Source organism: Cervus elaphus, chromosome 14 (genome assembly GCF_910594005.1).
Source record: "Cervus elaphus chromosome 14, mCerEla1.1, whole genome shotgun sequence".
Classification (NCBI taxonomy): domain Eukaryota; kingdom Metazoa; phylum Chordata; class Mammalia; order Artiodactyla; family Cervidae; genus Cervus; species Cervus elaphus.
The window spans coordinates 23,435,958-23,459,256 of record NC_057828.1 but is presented as its reverse complement, the minus strand read 5'-3'; the positions used below and the strand labels follow the sequence as shown (position 1 = coordinate 23,459,256).

The window sequence follows — 23,299 nt, the reverse complement described above, 5'->3', positions numbered from 1 at the left end:
TATGAAACACAGAGTAATTTCTCTCCTGTAACATTGGCTGGCAAAAAATTAGCACTCTCTGTCTACTGAATAAATAAAGAATTGCTTTATTTACTTTTCACCTTTTAAAAAAATTCTCTCAAGAATTCTCTCAAGATTATCTTTTGTTTTCACTGCTAGATTAAATACATAGATTTCATTGAAAGTGAAAGTGTTAATCACTCAGTCCTGTATGACTCTTTGCCACCCCATGGACTGTAGCTCACCAGGCTCTTCTGTCCATGGGATTCTCCAGGCGAGAATATTGGAGTGGGTAGCCATTCCCTTCTCCAGGGGATCTTCCTGACCCAGGGATTGAAACTGGGTCTTCTGCATTGCAGGCGGATTCTTTGCCACCTGAGCCACCAGGGAAGCCCAATAAATTTAGACAATTAGAACAAAAACAGAATAGAAAAAAGAATACTTCAAACAATACTGTGAAGTTGACTGAGAGAGAAAATGGCAATTAAACCATCAGTGACAAGGAGTTAAAGAAACAAGCAGAAGGATTATCTATCTACTAGATAACGAGGAAATAGAGTTATCTAGAAAGCCTAATTGAAAAGAATTTGCAAAAGCAGAGAAAGGAACAAAAATTATGTATCAAGTCAGTGACCCAGATGTTGAAAATAGTAGTGAAAAATCATACAAATCAGTATAAGGGTTAGTAGAAGTAAAGCATAAACTGTAAAACCTACACAAGAGAATAGTCACTCTACCAGATCAAGAAAGGCACTGAGATCAGACTACTATTGTTATTGTTGTTGTTGTTTAGTCACTAAGCCGTGTCCAACTCTTTGTGACCCTCATGGACTGTAGCCCGCCAGGCTCCTTGGTCCAAGGGATGTCTCAGGCAAGAATACTGGAGTGGGTTGCCATTTTCTTCTCCAGGGGATCTTCCCAACCCAAGGTTAGAACCTCCATCTCCTTGCAGTAAAATTTACTGGACATAACTGTGTGGTGACACGCTAGACAATTAGGAGTAGAAGAAAAAAAAGTTTGGCTCCAGAGACATAATGGATATAATTCCCTCTTTTTTTTTTTTTTTTTGGCCACACAGTATGTGGGATCCTAGTTCCCCAACCAGAAATTGAACCTGTGCCCTCTGCATTAGAAGCATGGAGTCTTAACCACTGAACCAATAGGAAAGTCCCAAAGGATGTCATTCCTAACACTCAACTTTTGTCTTCCCAGAGCTGCTTCCTCTAGGTGACTGCATGCCACCTGCCACATTGAATCTCTGTGAAGAATGCCACTTGCAAACTCCCTGACTATATCTTTCAGGGTATGGACATCCACCCCATTTTAGGATGACAAGAGCTGCTGAGGACTCAACAGGAGCCCCCATGCTCTTAGAAACTTGAAGCCAGGGGTGATTATGGGTAAAAGACAGGCAGATCTCTGAACAACTCTGTTAAAAGAAATGAAGAGAATAATAATATCCTGTGCATGCCAAGAGGCTTCAGTCACGTCTGACTCTTTGCAACCCTATGATCTACAGCCCTCCAGGCTCCTCTGTCCATGAGATTCTCCAGGCAAGAATACTGGAGTGGGCGGCCATGTCCTCCTCCAAAGGATCTTCCAGACCCAGGGACTGAACTTGCATCTTTTCTCTCCTACAATGGCAGGCAGGTTCTTTACCATTAGCGCCACCTGGGAAGTCCAATAATATCTTAAATAAATTAATACTTCATGTGCCAGCACTATTCCAACCATTTTACATACCATTGAGTTAACTCACATAATTCCTTTCAACACCTCAATGGAGTAAATACGCATGTCCATTTGACAGAGGAAGATACTGAAGCAGAGGTAAGTGTAGTGATATGCCCAAGGTCCCATATTAGTTGGTGTCAGAGTCAAGAGTTGATTCTAGGTAATCTGGCTCTTGAGGCTGCATTCCTAACCATCACTTTCCCTAAAGGGGAAGAGGAATGATGAGAACAGGAGAAGGGAGGGAAGTAAAAAGGAATAAAAAGCAAGAAAGAAAAGGCAAGAGGCAAAAATGCATGTAAGACTTTTCCAAATATAATATTGAAATTTTGTGGCATAAAATAGCATCAATCTCCTTAAAATTATAAAATAAAAGATGAAGATGTGGAAAAACACCAACAAAAAACAAAAATTTCTCACTATGCTAACTACCATGAGAAGGCAGTACAATAGCTTGCTCCTTGGAAGAAAGTCTATGACAACATACTAAAAAGCAGAGACATTACTTTGCTGACAAAGGTCCATATAGTCAAAGCTATGGTTTTTTTCAGTAGTCATGTACATTCAGTCAGTCACATGTACAGATGTGAGAGTTGGACCATAAAGAAGACTGAGCGCTGAAGAACTGATGCTTTCAAACCGTGGTGCTGGAGAAGACTCTTGAGAGTCCCTTGGACTGCAAGGAGATCAAACCAGTCAAACCTAAAGGAAATCAACCCTGAGTATTCTTTGGAAGGACTAATGCTGAAGCTCCAATACTTTGGCCACCTGATGAGAAGAGCTGACTCATTGAAAAAGACTGATGCTGGGAAAAAATGATGGCAAGAGGAGAAGGGGGTGACAGAGGATAAGATGGCTGAGTGGCATCATTGACTCAACAGACATGAGTTTGAGCAAACTTCAGGAGACAGTGAAGGACGGGGAAGCCTGGCGTGCTGCAGTCCATGGGGTTGCAAAGTGTCGGACATGACTGAGCAAGTGAACAACAAGGCACTCATGTGTGTGGCCAAAAAGAAACAATTTGGTCTTTGAACACATACAGGAAACTTTCACCTACACACATTCAAAGTCACAAAACTTCAGAAATGTTTGTTACAGCTGCACACATATACACACGGTGGTAAAATTATAACAGAATGATGAAAATACAACTCTCAGGACAGACATGGAGCCATTTCTAAGACCTGCCGTGTCTTCATACACTGGGAATTCTATAATGGGAAAACGAAAGACCTTGTGCTACTGTTACTACATTTGAAGGAAAGAAAAATTAAAAAAAAAAAAAGAAGAAACTGGAAAAAAATCAACCTAACTGAAGAGCAGCAAAAGACAGCCAATTTACAGAAAAGAAAATACAAGCAACTTTCAGTTTTAGAAGCCCTTGACCTGGGTTCTAGGTATATTTTCACTTTGAGACCTATATATAACAAATCCATCTTATAAATGCCAATGTATACTTCAGGAAAAATTATATTAAAACAAACTCTTCCTTAGAGTTTTGGAAAACAATTTCCTTTAGTCAAAAAGCTGAAGGTAGGCACTGATGAATGGTTTCCAATGTTAAATTTTACTGTGAAATGTCATCACTTTTCCAAAAAATGTAAACACATTCAATTTTGTTCTGAACAGTGAAGTGGTTAATATTACTTCCACATAATATGTGAATTTTCTGCTCCTTTAAGGCAATATGAAAGAGGAAGTATTACCTTTATATACAAAGCTATTTATTTATAGAATTTTGGTGCAACATACACAGAAAAATACATAAAAGATTGAAGTAACTAACAAATGGCATCTAAGTGTCTTTAATAAAGTGCATTTAGAAAACTGTTTTTTAAAAAGGCACAAAAAGATACTTAAGATGACTCAGGAAATTAGTTTTTATGATTTATCATTGTACTATTAAAATTACAGAAACAACCAAAATAAGCAATAGATATAGTATAGTACATCCATAAAATGGAAAACTCTTTTGTCCTTGAGCTTTCCAAGTGGCTCAGTGAAAAAGAATCCACCTGCCAATGCAGGAGATGCAAGAAATGTGGGTTTGACCCCTGGATCAAGAAGATGCCCTGAAGTAGGAAATGGCAACCCACTCTGGTATTTTTGCTTGGAAAATTCCATGGAGAGAGGAGCCTGGCAGGCTATAGTCCATGGGGTTGCAAAGAGTTGGAAGTGGCTGAGCACACACACATTTTGTCCTGATAAAAATTAAATGGATCAGTAAATCAGATAAAAATTAAATGGACACAACATGTAATGTGAAAACAAAGGAAGATACAGCATAGTGTAATATGATCCCATATTTATAGAAAACAATTTAAACTATATTAATATGGGAACGTATACACAGAAAAAGTCTTACTTTGAACAAAGCTATTAAAAGTGATTTCCTTTTTAAAGACTAAAATTTGAAAGGAGAAATTTACTTTATTAATTTCTGAATTTAGCAAATCATTTTGTGAGTTGTGTAATACTATCAAAATTTTAAATTGTATTGAAATAAACATAAACCTTTAGAAAAATATAAATACACTTTCAATGTTAAGGAAAGTATTAGACATATCTAGGCATTAAAACCTAAGAAACTTGACTATTTAATATAACATGAACCACAGCCTAACCGAGTTAAAATGTTAGGATATTTGCAAGCTCTTTAGCTTTGTACAAAGGCCTTGGCTTAAACTGTGCCACTTACTGGCTGGGTTTACCTTAACCAAACTTTTTAACCCAAAATTCCATTTCTTCTGTAAAATTTCAATAATAGCAATCATGAGTATGTTTGCAGGCATATCATAAAGAACTTGAAAGACTGATAAATAATGTGTTTTCACTAAGCAATAATGATAATTATTACATTATTACACAATAGTGGGCATCTATGTAGATTGCAGTAAGAAAAAAATATACCAGTCTGTCAATATCTTATTAATTAATCAAAAAATATTTACTATATGTAAATTATGTGTAAGTTAGTATGGTATTTATTATTGAATAAATTTGATGTGTAACATTTTGCTAAGTTTAAGGTATAAAGCTTATTACATACATTTACATATTGTAATATGATTGATAATACAGCAGTATTTATCACATTACATGATTATAGTACAATATTACTGTCTATATTTATTATATGTTCTTGATCTGGATGGCTTACTCACTACTCATTTCAAGTTTGTACCCTTTAGCTCAGTTCAGTTCAGTCACTCAGTCGTGTCCGACTCTGCGACCCCATGAACCCCAGCACGCCAGGCCTCCCTGTTCATCACCAACTCCCGGAGTCTACCCAAACCCATGTCCATCAAGTCAGTGATGCCATCCAACCACCTCATCCTCTGTCGTCCCCTTCTCCTCCTGCCCCCAATCCCTCCCAGCATCAGGGTCTTTTCCAATGAGTCAGCTCTTTGCATCAGGTGGCCAAAGTACTGGAGTTTCAACTTCAGCATCAGTCCTTCCAATGAACACCCAGGACTGATCTTTAAGATGGACTGGCTGGATCTCCTTGCAGTCCAAGGGACTCTCAAGAGTCTTCTCCAACACCACAGTTCAAAAGCATCAATTGTACCCTTAAACACCATCATTCTTAGCCACCACCTTTCTCTGGTAACCACCATTTTCACCTCATTTTTATGTCTAATTTGTTTAGATTCCATATATAAGTGATCTAATACAGTACTTGTCCTTCTGTTTGACTTATTTCAAGGAGCATAACGTGCTCAAGGTCCATCCATGTTGTCACAAATGGGAAGATATCTTCCTTTCTTATGACTGAACAATATCACACTGTGTATAATACCATATCTTTTTTACCCATTCATTCGTTTATGGGTATTTGGATTGTTTCCCTATTTTGACTATTATAAATAGTGCTGCATTAAGTGTGGAGTTCATATAAACTGTCAAAAATCCTGTAGTCATTTCTTTTAGCTTATACCCAGAAGTGGAATAGCTGGATCATATGGTAGATCTATTTTTAATTTTTTGAGGAAACTTTACATTGTTTGCCACACTGGTTGGGCCAATTTACATTCCCACCAACAACATATAAGGGTTCTCTTCTCACCACAGACTTGATAGCATCTGTTGTCTCTTGCCTTCTTGATGAGCATCATTTTAACAGATGGGAGATGAGGATAGCTCATGGTGGCTTTTATTTGCATTTGCCTTATGATTAGTGATGTTAAACATCTTTTCATGTGTCTGTTGGCCACTTCGATGTCTTCCTTAGAGAAATAACTATTTAGTTATTCTGCCCATTTTTTAATTGGACTGTTTGCTTTTCTGTTATAAGCCCCTGTTGAGTACATGATTTGCAAAATTTGTCTCCCATTCTGTAGATTCTTTTTCATTGTTTATGATGCAGTACAGTTTTTGAATTTGATATAGTTGCAATTGTGGATTTTTTTCTTTGTTGTTTATGATTTTGGCATCATGCTCAAAAAATTATTGCCAAGACCAGAATCGATGAGCTTTATCTCTATGTTTTCTTCTAGTTTTACAGTATCAGATCTTGTGTTTAACTCTTTAATCCATATTGAGTTAACTTTTTTGAGTGTTGGGAGATAGGGGTCCAATTTCATAGCTCTTCATGTGTTTCTCCAGTTTTCCCACCACCACTTATTGAAAAGACTTCCCTTTCCCACTGAATATTCCTGGCTCACTTTTCAAATATTAGATGACCATATCCAGTGGGATTTAATTTTAGGGTTTCTATTCTGTCCTATCAGTCAATGTGTCTATTTTTGTGCCAGAACCATTCTGCTTTTCTTACTATGACTTTCCATTATACTATGAATGAAATCCAGAAGTGTGATACCTCCAGCTTTGGTTCTTTTGTCTCAGGATTGCTTTGGCTATTCAGGGTCTTTTGGTTCCTCATAAATTTTAGGATTGTTTCTTCTATTTCTGTAAAGAATACCTTTGGTGTTTGGGTGGGGATAGCACTGAATCTATAGATGGTTTGGCGGTTATATGGGTATTTTAACACATTACCTCTTCCAATCTAAGAATACAGGATGCCTTTTCATTTGTTTGTGTTCTTCATTTTCTTCTAGCAGACTTTTGTAGTTTTCATAATGCATATCTTTTACTTCCTTGATTAAACTTATCCTTAAATATTTCATGGGTTTTTTTTTTTTTTTTTTTTATTTCATGGGTTTTGATTTTACTGTGAATGAGATACTATAATTTTTTTCAGCTGTTTCATCATTAGTGTAAAGGAATTCAATTGATTTCTGTCAAAATTCAAACCCTGCCACTTTACTGAAATTGTTGATTAAGTCAACAGTTCTGAAGGAATTCTTTGGGATTTTCTAATATAGGATCAGTTGTTGTTCAGTCATTCAGTCATATCCAGCTCTTTGCAACCCAATGGGCTGCAGCACACCAAGCTTCCCTGTCCATTATCAACTCCTGCAGCTTGCTCAACTCAAGCCCATTGAGTCAGTGATGCCATCCAACCATCTTGTCCTTTGTTGCCCCCTTCTCCTCCTACCTTCAACCTTTCCCAGCATCAGGGTCTTTTCAAATGAGTCAGTTCTTCGCATCAGGTGACCAAAGTATTGGAGTTTCAGCTTCAGCATCAGTCCCTCCAAAGAATATTCAGGACTGATTTCCTTTAGGATTGAATGGTTTGATCTCCTTGCAGTCCAAGGGACTCTCAAGAGTCTTCTCTAATGCCACAGTTCAGAGTCATCAATTCTTTAATGTTCAGCCTTCTTTATGGTCCAACTGTCACATCCATACCTGACTACTGGAAAAATCTTACCTTTGACTATACAGACTTGTTGGCAGATAAATGTCTCTGTTCTTACATATGCTGTAATAGGTTTGTCATAGCTTTTCTTCCAAGGGGCAAGCATCTTTTAATTCCATAGCTGCAGTCACCATCTGCAGCAATTTTGGAGCCCCCTAAAATAAAGTCTCTCACTGTTTCCATTGTTTCCCCATCTATTTGCCATGAAGTGATGGCACAGGATACCATGATCTCAGTTTTTTGAATGTTGAGTTTTAAGCCAGCTTTTTCACTCTCCTCTTTCACCTTCCTCAAGAGGCTGTTTAGTTCCTCTTTGCTTTCTGCCATAAGGGTGGTATAATCTGTGTATCTGAGGTTATTGCTATTTCTCCTGGCAATCTTTTTTTTTAATTAATTAATTTATTTGAATTGGAGGCTAATTACTTTATAATACTGTAGTGGTTTTTGCCATACATTGACATGAATCAGCCATGGGTGTACATGTGTCCCCCATTCTGAAACCCCTTCCTTCCTGCCTCCCCATCCCATCCCTCAGGGTCATCCCAGTGCACCACACCTGAGCACCCTGTCTCATGCATCTAAGCTGGACTGGGAATCTGTTTCACATATGGTAATATACATGTTTCAATGTTATTCTCTCAAATCATCCCACCCTCGCCTTCTCCCACAGAGTCCAAAGGTCTGTTCTTTACATCTGTGTCTCTCTTGCTGTCTCGCATATAGGGTCATCATTACCATCTTTCTAAATTCCATATATATGTGTTAATATACTGTATTGGTGTTTTTCTTTCTGACTTACTTCACTCTGTATAATAGGCTCCAGTTTCATTCATCTCATTAGAACTGATTCAAATGCATTCTTTTTATTTTTTAAATTTATTTATTTTAATTGGAGGCTAATTACAATATTGTAGTTAGTGCTTTTTGCCATACATTGACATGAATCAGCCATGGGTGTACATGCATTCCCCATCCTGAACCCCCCTCCCACCTCCCTCCCCATCCCATCCCTCAGGGTCATCCCAGCGCACCAGCCCTGAACACCCTGTCCCATGCATTGAACCTTGACTGGCGATCTATTTCACATATGATAATATACATGTTTCAATGCTATTCCCTCAAATCATCCCACCCTTGCCTTCTCCCACAGAGTCCAAAAGTCTGTTCTTTACATCTGTGTCTCTTTTACTGTCTCATATATAGGGTCATCATTACCATTTTTCTAAATTCCATATATATGCATTAATATATTGTATTGGTATTTTTCTTTCTTACTTCACTCTGTATAGTAAGCTCCAGTTTCACCCACCTCATTAGAACTGATTCAAATGCATTCTTTTTAATAGCTGAGTGATATTCCATTGTGTGTATGTACCACAGCTTTCTTATCCATTCATCTGCTGATGGGCATCTAGGTTGCTTCCCGGTCCTGGCTATTGTCAACAGTGGTATGATGAACATTGGGGTACACGTGTCTCTTTCAATTTTGGTTTCCTTGGTGTGTTTGCCCAGCAGTGGGATTGCTGGGTCATGTGGCAGTTCTATTTCCAGTTTTTTAAGGAATCTCCACACTGTTCTCTGTAGTGGCTGTACTAGTTTGCATTCCCACCAACAGTGTAAGAGGGTTCCCTTTTCTCCACACCCTCTCCAGCATTTATTGTTTGTAGACTTTTTGATAGCAGCCATTCTGACCAGCATGAGATGGTACCTCATTGCGGTTTTGATTTCAAATGCATTCTTTTTAATAGCTGAGTAATATTTCATCATGTAAATGTACCACAGCTTTTTTATCCATTTATCTGCTGATGGACATCTAGGTTGCTTCCATGTCCTGGCTATTATAAACAGTGCTATGATGAACATTGGGGTACACGTGTCTCTTTCAGTCCTGGCTTCTTTAGTGTGTATGCCCAGCAGTGGGATTGCTGTCTTCTGGCAATCTTGATTCCAGCTTGTGCTTCATCCAGCCCAGCATTTTGCATGACATACTCTGCATATAAGTTAAATAAGCAGGGTGACAATATACAGCCTTGAACTACTCCTTTCCTAATCTGGAATCAGTCAGTTGTTCCATGTTTGGTTCTAACTATTGATTTTTAAACTGCATACAGGCTTCACAGGAGGCAGGTAAGGTGACCTGGTAGTCCCACCTCTTTAAGAATTTTCCACAGTTTGTTGTGATCCACACAAAGACTTTACCATAGTCAATGAAGCAGAAGTAGATGTTTTTCTGGAATTCTCTTGCTTTTCCTATGATCCAGTTGGTGTTGGCAGTTTGTTCTCTGGTTCGTCTCCCTTTTCTAAATTCAGCTTGAATATCTGGAAGTTCACAGTTCATGTACTGTTGTAACCTAGCTGGAGAATTTTCAGCATTACTTTGTTCGCCTGTGAAATGAGTGCAATTTTATGGAAGTTTGAGCATTCTTTGGCATTGTCTTTCTTTGGGATTGGAATGAAAACTGATTTTTCCAGTCCTGTGGCCACTGCTGAGTTTTTCAAATTTGCTGGCATACTGAGTGCAGCACTTTCACAGTGTCATCTTTCAGGGTTTGAAATAGCTCAACTGGAATTACATCACCTCCACTAGCTTTGTTCATAGTGACACTTCCTAGGGCCCACTTGACTTCCATGATGTCTGGTTCTAGGTGAGTGATCAAACCACCATGTTATCTGGGTCAGTAAGATCATTTTGTATAGTTCTTCTGTCTGTTCTTGCCACCTCTTCTTAATATCTTCTGCTTCTGTTAGGTTCATGCCATTTCTATCATCAGCAAATAATGACAGTTTTACTTCTTCCTTTCCAATTTGGATGTCTTTATTTCTTTGTCTTGCTTAATTACTCTAGCTAGAACTTCCAGTACTATACTGAGTAGGAGTGGTAAGATCATTTCCTTGATCTTGATCTTAGAGGAAATATTTTCAATTTCTCTACATTAAGAATAATGTTAACTGGATTTGTCATGCATGGCCTATATTCTTTTAAGGTATATTCTTTCTATACTCAGTCTGTTAAGGGTTTTTATCATCAAAAGATGTTGTATTCTGTCAAATGCTTTTTCTGAATTCATTGAGATGACCATACAAATTTTGTCTTTCATTTTATTGATGTGATGATATATTATATTTACTAATTTGCATATATCAAACAGTCCTTGCATCCCAGTGATAAATCCCACTTGGTCATACTGTCCAAAGTGTTCTTGAATTCCGTTAACTAATATTTTGTTGAGAATTTTTTCATCTATGTTCATGAAGGGTAGTGGTCTACAGTTTTCTTGTTGTATCCTTATCTAGTCTTGGTATCAAAATAATGCTTGCAAAATGAGTTTGAACATGTTCTTCAAAATTTTGGAAAAATTTGAGAAGTATTGGTATTCATACTTTCTTTAAATGTTAGGTAGAATTCTCAGGTGATGCCATCTGATCCTGGAGTTTTCTGTTAGAAGTTTTAAAATTACCAATTCAATCTCTTTACTCGTTATTGTCTGTTCAGATTTGCTTTTTTTTTTTTTTTTTCTAATTTAATCTTGGTAGGTTGCTTGCTTGTAGAAATGTATCCATTTCTTCTAGGTTATATAATTTTGGGTATAGATGTTCAATAGTAGTCTCTTTGGAGTCTATGTATTTCTGTAGCTTCAGTTGTAATATCTCCTTTCATTTCTAAATTTATTTGAGTCCCCTTTTTGTCTTGGTTTGTCAATTTTGCTAATCTTTTTTGAAGAATCAGCTCTTAATTTTGTTGATCTTTTTTATTGTGTTTATGGTTTCTAGTTCATTTATTTCCATTCTGATCCTTATTTCCTTCTTTCTGCTAACTTTGAACTTAATTTGTTCTTTTTCTAGCTCCTTGAGAAGTAAAGTTTGGTTACTCAATTGACATGAAATTTCTTAATATATATATTTATTGCTATAAACTTTCCTCTCAGAACTACTTTTGCTGAATCCCACACTACTTGTTATATTGTGTTTTAGTTTTCATTTGAGACAATTTTTTATTTCCCTTTTGAGTTTTCTTTTGATCCAATGGTTATCTAGAAGTATGTTGTTTAGTTTTCACATATTTGCAGTTCTTCTCACTTTTCTCTTGTTGATTTCTAGCTTTATACTATTGTGGTCAGAGGGGATAGATATGATTTCAATCTTCTAAATTTGCTAAGTTTTTTTTTTTTTTGGTGGCCTATTATATGATCTATCTTGGAGAAGATTCCATGTACCCTTGAGAAGAATGTGCATTCCATTGCTGTTGGATGGATGTTCAATATATGTCTAATAAATTCATTCCTTATAAAGTGTTATTCAATTCCAACATTGCCTTGTTGATTTTCTCTCTGGACAATCTATCCATTGCTAATAGTGGGGATTTAACATCTCTCACACTTTTAGTATTATTGCCTATTATATTGCCTTTCTGAGTTTTCTTGTAGCCCACTGAATTCCTTCATAACACTTATTTTAAATCCTTATTATGTTTAAATTGTAATATCCCATGCCTTTGGATTTGGCTGCTGGAAAACTGTCATTTAATTTTGTAATATCATGCTCCCCTTACTATTTATGGTGGCTGATGAAAAGTATCTCTACTGTTGTATTTGAGGTAGACTTTCTTATTTTGCATGCTAAGTCACTTCAGATATGCCCAACTCTTTGCAACACAATGGACCACATAGGGTCCTCTGTCCATGGGATTCTCCAGGCAAGAATACTGGAGTGGGTTGCCATGCCCTCCTTTTGCAACTGCAACTTCCAAAGGGATGCATCTTTATAGTACTCTGAAAGTTCTTCTGTATACTAACCATAATAGTTATCTTCTTGAGAGTAAGGCTCACCTTTTATTTTATCTGTATCCCAACATATACTAAAGTATCTGATTCACAGGAGAAGCTAAACTAATGTCTGTGGGAGGATATAAAAAGGAAAAAAAGAAGGAAGGAAGGAAGATAAGTAATAGCTGAAGTCAAGGCAGAAGGCAAAGTTCTTAACTAGTTTTCAGAGTTCTGTGTACAGTACAAAGGGACATTAGATTCCCTGAATATCATCACTGAGGCCTTGGCAACACACATCTCCAAAATGTAACAGTCTTTGGTTCAAAAATATTTATAGTGAAAGATGTCAAATAACAGGAAAAAACATAAGGCCCAAATAAAAGACATAAGTATTTTGCAGTTCCCTAGAAGTTACTGGAAGAGCATCAGGAAGGGAGACCATGATTAAACAGTGTCAAATGCCATGAATCAGTCATGAAAACAAGGCCACTATTTCATGGGGTTTCAGGGTTAGAAGGAATCTTTCATTTTTCTTTCAACATTTTCATCCTAGTCAATATTCTATTCTAGTACAGGAAATAAAAATGTCATTTAGGGCAAAAATAGAGAAGATAAAGTAACACAGTGTCTAGTAGAGAAGGCAATTCAAAGAAGATAGAGGGTAAAGAAGATAAGGAAAGAAACATTTATTCAAAAAGGCTGATATAAAGTCAAATTCATGGTAATAGATAAAATGGTTTTTCATGGTTATTTAACCCTTGTCATCATTAAAAATTTTTATTGGAATATAACTGCTTTACATTGTTGTGCTCATTTCTGCTATATGACAACATGAGTCAGCTATACGTATACATATATCCCCACCCTCTAGAGCTCCCCTCCCAGCCCACCCCCAATCCCACCCTTCTAAGTCATCACAGAGCAGCAAGTTGAGCTCCCTATGCTATATGGTGGCTACTCACTAGCTATTTATTTTGTAGATGGTAGTGTATATACGTCAATACTACTCTCTCAATTTACCCCACCCTCTCCTTCCATGTCCACAAGTCTGTTCTCTACATCTGTGTCTCTATTCCTGCTCTGCAAATAGGTTTATCAATACCATTTTTCCAGATTCTGTACCCTTAATATTTAAAATGCCTGTAGTAGACCTGGTTGACCCTTCATAATGAGGCTGTTCAGGGCACCAACACCCCACTCAGTCAAAAATCCTATGCATAATCTTACATCAGCCCAAATACCCGCAGTTCTATATGCATCAGTTCAGTTCAGTTCAGTCGTTCAGTCATGTCCACCTCTTTGTGACCCCATGGACTGCAGTACGCCAAACTTCCCTGTCCATCACCAACTCCTGGTACTTGCTCAAACTCATGTCCTTTCAGTCGGTGATGCCACCCAACCATCTCATCCTCTGTCATCCCCTTCTCCTCCCACCTTCAATCATTCCCAGCATTCAAACAATTGGGGATTGTGCATTATTACAGAACACATTTGTTGGAAAAGGTATCTGAATATAAGTGGACTTTGGTAGTTCAAACCCAAGTAGTTCAAAGGTCAACTGTACTCTATTTAAATTAATGAAAACATTATTCTCTCCTTCACCAGCAATAAACAGCTGACCACCTTTACAAAGGAGAGAGAAAAAGTATAGGGTATACAGATATGCCTAATACTTTTTTCAACTAATATATTAGTTTGAGCTTGCCCCTTATGTGTAATTATCACACAAGATAAGCAATCACATTATCTGTCTTGAGTTTATGCTTTTTAAACTCTCCCAGTAATAATGTTAACATACAATACTTAGTCAAAAGGAAGACTAAATAATTTCTTTTTGCAGTTATTAAAAATCTCTGGGTTTTTTAAACAGTCATTTAATTAAAAGTATGTATATACTAATAAAAACTATACATTAAATTAAAGGGAAATGTTTTTAAATAACTAGTAGTTAGCTTAGTGCTAAATTTTAAGTTATGGGCTGAAATTTGACTTCTATGCACATTTTTCTGTTGCCATTTTTTAAGTGCTTAAAAATGAAATTTACAGATACTTGGGTTACCACTGGGATGCTGCATACTCATGCAATATGTCATGAACTGCTAGACATTTTATGTTTAAAATGAAAAATGTGGGAAACACTTTATTTTAATGGTATATTAATTAGTTCCAAATTACAATGAAAATCCTATAGCTGTGAATAAAATATGACATCTACATGAATTTGAAATAAATTTATTATGATCAGTATTATCACAATGAATACTAAATGAATTAATAATGATGAAAGACCAAAAGTATTACCAGGAATCTAATAAAACACTGAGAAAAAGCTGGAAGTTTCCAGTCAATTCATCATCAACTAGAAATAAGTATTATAACCCTGTGTAACACTATGTGCATATATATCATTAGTGGCCAGAAAATAACTGACAATAATTAAAAAATGAAAAAAATGTGTGATTAAATATTTTTCCTTAACATGCAAAAAATCTGCATTTTACACATCAAAATACTGTGCTTAGTCTAACCTTAGCTATTGAATAAATGCTAGACTAAAACCCCAATACCCTTTGCTTCTTATTGTCATTTAACTTGTAGCTATTTTAGACATTAGGAATAAAATTCCAATATTAGCTGTCAACCCACTCCAGTATTCTTGCCTAGAAAAGCCCACAGACAGAGCAGCCTGGCAGGCTACAGTCCATGGGGTCACAAAGAATCTCAGATGACTGAGCAGCAGGCAAGGCATGGCATGGTTATAAGACATATTGATGTGCAAAATGATTATTTTTTCCATATCACTTCACTATTAGGCCTTAAGGATTTCAAACTCCTTAAATGCAAGAATTATGCTTATTTTCTACTTTGGATTCTGATTATTACCTATGTTTCTAGTAAAAGGTCAGTTACTACTGAATGATGAGAAATAGGACATTTCAGAAGGTACAAGTTCAATGAATCATAGGTTGTAAACACATTAGCATTATTATTTTTTTTATGACTGCATGGCATACAGGATCTTAGTTCCCCAACCAGGGAGGATTGAAATTGCGCACCCCCCCTCCCCCCATAGTGAAAGCAGTGGAAACTCAGAGTCCTAACAACTGGACTGCCAGGCAGTGTGTTTAAGAGTTAGTCACTCAGTTGTGTCTGACTCTTTGTGATTCCATGGACTGTAATCCATCAGGCCCCTCTGTCCATGGAATTCTCCACGCAAGTATACTGGAGAGGGTAACCATTCCCTTCTCCAGAGGATCTTCCTGACCCAGGGATTGAACTTAGGTCTCCCGCATTATAGTCAGATTCTTTTCACTTTCATTAATAGTTTTCATTATAGCTCTTGTTACTATTATTACCTCACAGTCCAATGAATCAGGGGTTGCTAATACATAAGCAATTTTTTTTTTCCAGCTGCATGGCATGCAGGATCTTAGTTTCCCAATCAGGGATCAAATTCGAAGGCCCCTGTAGTGAAAGCAGTGGGAGTTCTAATAACTGGAGTGTTATTAGAGTGTCTAGCACTAGATCATTAAGTAGAAATTATCATGGCTTGTCATGTAGATTTATACTGCTAGTGTACTTTTAAGATATTTTATATTTACTTTTCTTCCTCCTCCTCCTCCTCACTTCACTGAAGAAATCAACAGTGGGCAAGGAAAGCAAAGATCTTTGTGTGGTGGGGTGGGGGAAGGGGAGGACCCCATGGCTCAGCATGGGGTATTAGAGCTTGTGTGGGGTACAGTGGGCATCCACACGGAGGGGCAGCCTGGGGTATGATGTCCCATCTGAGCAAGGAGAGTGTTCCCATGGAGAAGAGGCGTGGCTTCACGGTGTTGAGGACCGGTGAAAGCCGAGTACACGCGGGAAGGGCGCCAGCGCAGAGAATCAGAGACCAAGAGTGATGAAAAGTTATCCAAGCTAGTTGGGAACTGGCAGTTCAGCCCAGAGAGGAGGCCCTCACACAGAGTTAAAGGTGGTATCCCTACAAGAGAAAGGCGTCACGGTGGCAGGAGTGTGATTATACACAGAGGGATTGTTCAAATAAGTGAATATATTAAAAATAACGAGCCAGGCTTCTCAGTTAGAAAAGGGGGAAAATACTAGAACGAACTCTGTAGTGCTGGATGAAACAGAATTGTTAACATAAACTCATGGATTTCAATAGCCACGTGGATGAATGGGTAGATCGATCAACAGCTAGATATCTAGATAAAGTACAGACGTAAACTCTGTGCCAATGCACGCATACACATATTTTCTTGCTCTGTCCATTTGACAGGCCTGAGAGCAGCAACACCCAGCGACACAGGCATCTGCTAAGAGAACAAGAGGTCCTGGAAGAAATGAGATAGCCCCAGGGTTGGGACAGGAAAAGTAAAAGCTTAACCTCGACGTTTTTTGTGCGTCAGAAAGCAGGAGAATATTACCATGATCAGGACACAAAAGGAAGTGGCTTCTCCCCATCAGACAAATCTGGGATAATGCTAGCATAAAGACAGGTGAGGGTAATGGGGTCTAACCCATGGATTAAAATAGGAACACATGAGTCCATAATGATATAATAAATAAGAAAATAAGTAAATTGAAAGTTAGAAGAGGAACAGAATACATGTATAGCCTCAAGCCAATTGCTTTTAAAAACTACCTACTACCAAAAAATAAAGAAAGAATGTCACAGTGGAGAAGCCTAGCAGACAAAATCTTAATGACATTATCCAAATGTACTCCATTAGTAACTGGATGAATCAAAATGATACAAAATCTGGTAGATGTACTGAGAAGACTATAGCATCACTTCTGTGATATTTCTGACATAGGTACATACCCTGAATCTATTGCAGGAAAAATTAGACAAACCTAAACTGAGGGAAATGCCACAAAATAACTGACCTGTGATCTTCACAGGTGGCAAGGTCGTGAAAACTGAAGAAAAACTGAGAAAATATTCTATATTAAAGATAACTAAAGAGGCAAAACAAGATTTTTTGCTATAAATAACATTATTGGGACAATTGGCAAAGCTTGAATGCAGTCTGAAGATTGAACGGTAGAAGTGTACAAATGTTAATTTCTTGATTTTGATGGTAGCACTGCGATTATATGTCCTTATGTGGAAAAAGAATTTGGAAGGCAATGGGCCATCAGATTGCAACCTACCCTGATTTCAGTCAGTTCAGTTCAGTCGCTCAGTCGTCTCTGACTCTTTGCGACCCCATGGACTGCAGCACGCCAGGCTTCCCTGTCCATCGCCAGCTCCTGGAGTTTACTCAAACTCATGTCCATTGAGTCGGTGATGCCATCCAGCCATCTCATCCTCTGTTGTCCCCTTCTCCTCCTGCCTTCAATCTTTCCAGCATCAGGGTCTTTTCAAATGAGTCAGTTCTTCGCATCAGGTGGCCGAAGTCCTGGAGCTTCAGCATCAGTCCTTCCAATGAAAATTCAGGACTTTAGGATGGACTGGCTGGATCTCCTTGCAGTCCAAGGGACTCTCAAGAGTCTTCTCCAACACCACAGTTCAAAAGCACCAATTCTTTGGCGCTCAGATTTCTTTACGGTCCAACTCTCACATCCATACATGACTACTGGAAAAATCATAGCTTTCACTAGACAGACCTTTGTTGGCAAAGTAATGTCTCTGCTTTTTAATATGCTGTCTAGGTTGGTCATAGCTTTTCTTCCAAGGAGCAAGCATCTTTTAATTCATGGTTGCAGTCACCATCTGCAGTGATTTTGGAGCCCCCCAAAATAAAGTCTGTCACTGTTTCCACTGTTTCCCCATCTATTTGCCATGAAGCGACGGGACCAGATGCCATGATCTTAGTTTTCTGAATGTTGAGTTTTAAGCCACCTTTTTCACTCTCCTCTTTCACTTTCATTAAGAGGCTCTTTAGTTCTTCTTCACTTTCTGCCCTATTTAGTTTTTGTAAGAAGTCTCTCTGTATCGTATTGCAACTTTAAGTTTGAGATTGTATACACACACACACAAAAAAAAAGGCATCTCAATAATGTTTTAAATTCTTCAAATACTTTTCATAGTTTAAAATATATTTTTAATATTTAAAGTAGACTTAAGAATAAGGAAAATTATCATGTATAAGGAGAACCATCTTATAGTGATAAAAATGTTAATTTATCAAGCAGATTTGATATTTTTAAAGGCATATGCAACTAATAATAAAACTTTAAAATACATGAAGTAAAACGTTACAAAACTAAAAGGAGAAATAGACAAATTTAGGTTGGGAATTATAGTGGGGAATTGCAACATGTCTCTCTGAATAATTGGTAAGACAGTTGTCAAAACATGAACATTTATCAGCCAACCTGATCTAATTGACATTTACAGAACATTCTACCCAGCAATATATATTTGGCATATCTTCAAATTCACTGATCTTCTATTTGAAACATTTTAGTCTGATATTAAGTCCATTTAGTTACTGCTGGTACTAAGACAAATTTCTGATTTTTTTAAAACTTTGCTTTCTAATCTGACAATTTACCAAATTCATCTTATTTACAAGATTTTTTTAGCAGATTATTTTACATCTTCTCAGCTTTATAATTTCATGATCCATAACTAACTTTTATTCCTTCCCTTTTAATACTTACTCATTTTTTCTTTTATTACAGTATTGACTATATTTCCAGAAAAAATAGTTCCAAATAGTAGAATCAATATGCATTTTTCTCTTGCTTTTGAATGAAATCTATATTGTATTTCATCAATACACAGGATATTGGCTATTGGTTTTAGAAACATATTCTTTATTACTAAGTACATTTCCTTTTATTTCTCATTTACAAACATTTTCTAAACACTTAAGAACTTTATCTGAGTGATGGTTACACAGATATACATATATGTAAAAGTTATTGAGCAAAACACTTATAGTTTATGTACTTCATTAAATGCATATATCAAAATGTTAAGAATTTTTATAAAGAAAGAACAAATACTCAGAAATAGACACTAAATCTATCAACTGCCTTTTTTATACCCACTGAGTAGATCATATATCCTTTGATCTACTTTGATCTTAGATCATATGATCCTTTGATCATATATCCTGAGTAGATCATTTTACCCTTTGCCCTCCCGTTGTGACTGCCTATAATATTATGAGTTTACTGGGTGTTAACAAATCTGCCAAACAATTATTTAGTCTTCTTAGCTGACATGTCAATAGGTATTATTGTCTCTTTCAGAGATGAGAAAACTGATATTGAAAGTGTTTAAGTAAGGAAGAGCATAAATTTAAGAGCTGAAGTTTAAGTCTAAAGTGACACAGAATTAGGATTTTAACTCTTCCTGCATTCTGGCATAAATCATCCTTGCATACTTGGCAGAAGCCTTGCTAAATGTCACTGGTTAGAATAGAGTATAACTGAACAGAAACAACCAGCAATTAATTAGAATCAGAGGAAGGAACTCATGTCTATCTGATTAAGCTATTATCCATTTAGGTTACTAGGACCAAGATGACTGACTGTCCAAAGAAAAGGACACCAAACCAAGTAATTAGACTAAGAAGGCAGTCAGGAACCTTTGACTATGTTGCAGTTAGAAACAAATTAAGTTCATGGGAAGGAAGGATTCCAGAATCAGGCCAACTTAAAGAACATTATACTTTAGGTTGACACAAAGTAATGAAGTCCACTCTAATCACTGGTCTTGTACTGGAGAGTACTTGCCATACTAGGTGTTTGCCTTTCCTCAAACTGACCTGAGAAAGGCAGGTTAGACCTTATGTATTTGATGTACTTATTTCCATGCTGGGACTTGATTTAAAATCCCCATACTCCAAGCATGGCTTCCCTGATGGCTCAACAGTAAAGAATCTGCCTGCAATGCAGGAGACATGAGTTCAATTCCTGGGTTGGGAGTATCCCCTGGAGAAGAAAATGGCAACCCACTCTAGCGTTCTTGCCTGGGAAATTCCATGGACAGAGGACCCTGGCAGGCTACAATCCATGGGGCCACAAAAGAGTTGGACACAACTGAGCGACTAAACAATAAGCAATCCAAGTATAACTTTGGACTGAGATAGATCAGACTTCATTAGATCTTTGTTCCTACTGAACAAATAATTTACACTTTAAAGATTTCATTTTCCTCCACTGTAAAGTAGGAAAAGTAAAATCACTTCATATGATTATTGTGAAAATCAACATAATATTTGCAAAAATATTTTACAGAGTTCTCAGCACATAGCATATATTCAATCCCATTTATTCCTCTTTTTCCTCTCTCCTCTCTAGCCTCATGCACTCCCCATGCCCCATTTAAGAGGGTGAGAGACCTAGAAATCTGACAGTTGACCCCTTGGTCACTACAGTGTCTCTACCAAACTTCCAGCCCTCTTCCCGAGCACCTGCTTTCTCTATATTCCCCTACACACACTTTTCCCTACAGCTAAATTAATTAATATATTTGACATTAATTAATTAATATTTTGACATCTATTATGTTAATTTCTGCTTATATATCCTTAGGAAACTATACACTAGAGTGGGTAGCCATTCCCTTCTCCAGGGGATCTTCCTGATGCAGAGATCAAACCCGGGTCTCCTGCACTGCAGGCAGTTTCTTTCACTGTCTCAGCCGCTAGGGAAACCCACATACAGTGTCAAACTATTTCAAATGTTATTTTTTTATATATAAGCAAATTCGACTGAAATTTTCATAACAAGCAAAAGACATCACAAAGAGTTAAATGATGCAATTGGAGAAGTAAAGCAGAAAAAAAAAAAAAAGAAAGATCAAAATGCTTTATCCAATTTAAAAATAAGCCCAAGTTTTCTTTATCGACAGAGTAAGATCAAGTTACTCCTCTATTGAAAATCCCCAGTGACCTCCTACCTTAATCAGGGTAGAATCCAGTATCTTTACTATGGCTTAAAAGCCCCAAATGACCTGGCCTCCAACACTGTTTTGCAACACATATATGCAGGCTTCTGACAACAGGGCTATAGCACTGACTCTTATAACTAATAAGGCTGTAACATCTTTTAGATCTCTACCTAGCAGGCCTGCTCATCCACTTTTATTAGGACTCTGCTCAAATATCTCCTGATCAGAGGAGCCTCATCAGCTCACTCTAAATAGAGTGATATTTAGTTCACTCTTTGCCTACCCTGCTTTATTATTTGCTGTTATAATCATCCTAAGCCAAAATATCATATGTAAGTGAGTTTATGTTCTGTTCGCCTCATGACTTTTTTGTTCACTGCTATATCCTCCCTACCTGGAACAGTCCTTAGCACACAGTAGGTGCTCTGTCAGTATTTAATTAATCAGTGAATACTGAATTCATAAACATAGAACTGAGAATCTAAGTAGACTACACTAAGTTCTTGTAAGAAATGTTAATGTTAAAAAATAAGTTTCTTCTGAACAATGTTAAAATCTAAAATAAAGTAAAACATAGCTTATACATGAAAAGTCATGACAGAGAAGGACAAGAATTACAAAGTAGCTTAACATAGGGTGATGGCTTTATATCAATATGTATGTATATGTGTAGCTGAATCACTTCACTGTACACTTGAAACTAACACAATATTCTAAATCAACTATACGCCAACATAAAATGAAAAATTAAATTAAAAAAGAGATTAACTTAATCCATCACAAACTTCCTGGATTCTAATTATTTAAAACCTTACAAAGTGCTGCTTGTGAAGAGAAATACACAAAACAATATGATTAACTCGTATCTGATAAAGGAGGCTCAATATTAATGTTACAAGTTTTATGCTACTGCATTAAATTTGCTTAAAGAAATAATAAAAATAACTTTTAACAACTTTAAGTGGGATTCAAAGGTGTAACATTTTGCACATCCAAAAAAAAATTATAGACCCAATAATGAAGAGATATGCACTAGAATACATATATAATCTAAATAACATGACATAAAAAGATACCACGCAGTGGAAACTCAGTGGAATTCAGTGGAAAAGGGACATTTTGAACTCATTCCTTTTAGTATTTGACACATTAAATAAGGAAATGGGGGAAATGAACAATGATTAATGAACATATCCCAAACTCTTCTTTCCACAAATAGGACAGTATAAATGATCAATAAGTCACAAAGAAATCTCAATAGTTTGGAAGACTAGAAATGAAACTAGGAAGTAATAGTGAAAGTTGAAAAAAAAAAAAAAAGGCCAATACTTAGACATATAACAACTGGGTATTATCTTCATGCTGCCCTGTAACATCCTAGACAGGATTTTCAGCCTCTTTGATGAGTAGACCACCAAATATGAACACCCACAAAACGTTTCTTGTGGAGCAACTTCCCAGAGGGCATGGGTGGGTCTGATATTGCACAAATCTATCCATACCCCTAGCTTTCTCATTGTATCAGCCACTACCATACTTCTCCCAGGTAGCGCTAGTGGTAAAGAATCTGCCTACAAAATACAGGAAATACAAAAGACACAGTTTGATCCCTGGGTGGGGGAAGATCCCTGGAGGAGGGCATGGCAACCCACTCCAGTATTCTTGCCTGGAGAATCCCATGGACAGAGGAGCCTGGTGGGCCACAGTCCATCGAGTCGCACAGAGTCAGACACGACTGAAGCAACTTAGCACACACCATACATGTCACTTCTTGGAGTTTCGAATCTTTCCCCCCTGTTAGGCAAAGGAGCTTGTTCTTCCTCAGGGGACTGGAGGATTTAGGTGCTAATCTAAGCACTTAGTCATAGTTTATTTTTCCCAACCAAGTCGTGTTTCAATTTAAGAGACAATCTGGTGCCATCTGTTAACCACTTTTTCCCTCATTACCAACAGAGATTGAAGACATTAAAACAAGCCAAGAAGAATTCAAATGGTTTCCTCCCACTCTGTTGCCTATATGATAATAGATTTGGCCAACCATGTGCTTAGGCCATTTGGACTTCCAGATCTTGGTGCTTCTTGCCCCTTAATTCAACAAAACCAGTGTGGTGCGAAAACAATCTTGGCTAGGGTGGTAGTGAAGATCACAGGCCTTAGAGCTGGGGTTTTGGTTTTGAGACTTAGCTGTATGAC

The 23,299-nt window shown here is 37.1% G+C and overlaps 1 protein-coding gene across 6 annotated transcripts in view; it reads right to left on the bottom strand.

Moving 5' to 3' along the window:
• The window catches only part of SPATA17 (spermatogenesis associated 17), a 240,313-nt gene that overhangs the window by 214,733 nt on the left and 2,281 nt on the right, over positions 1-23,299 (bottom strand). The gene's annotated exons all lie outside the window — the stretch shown is intronic.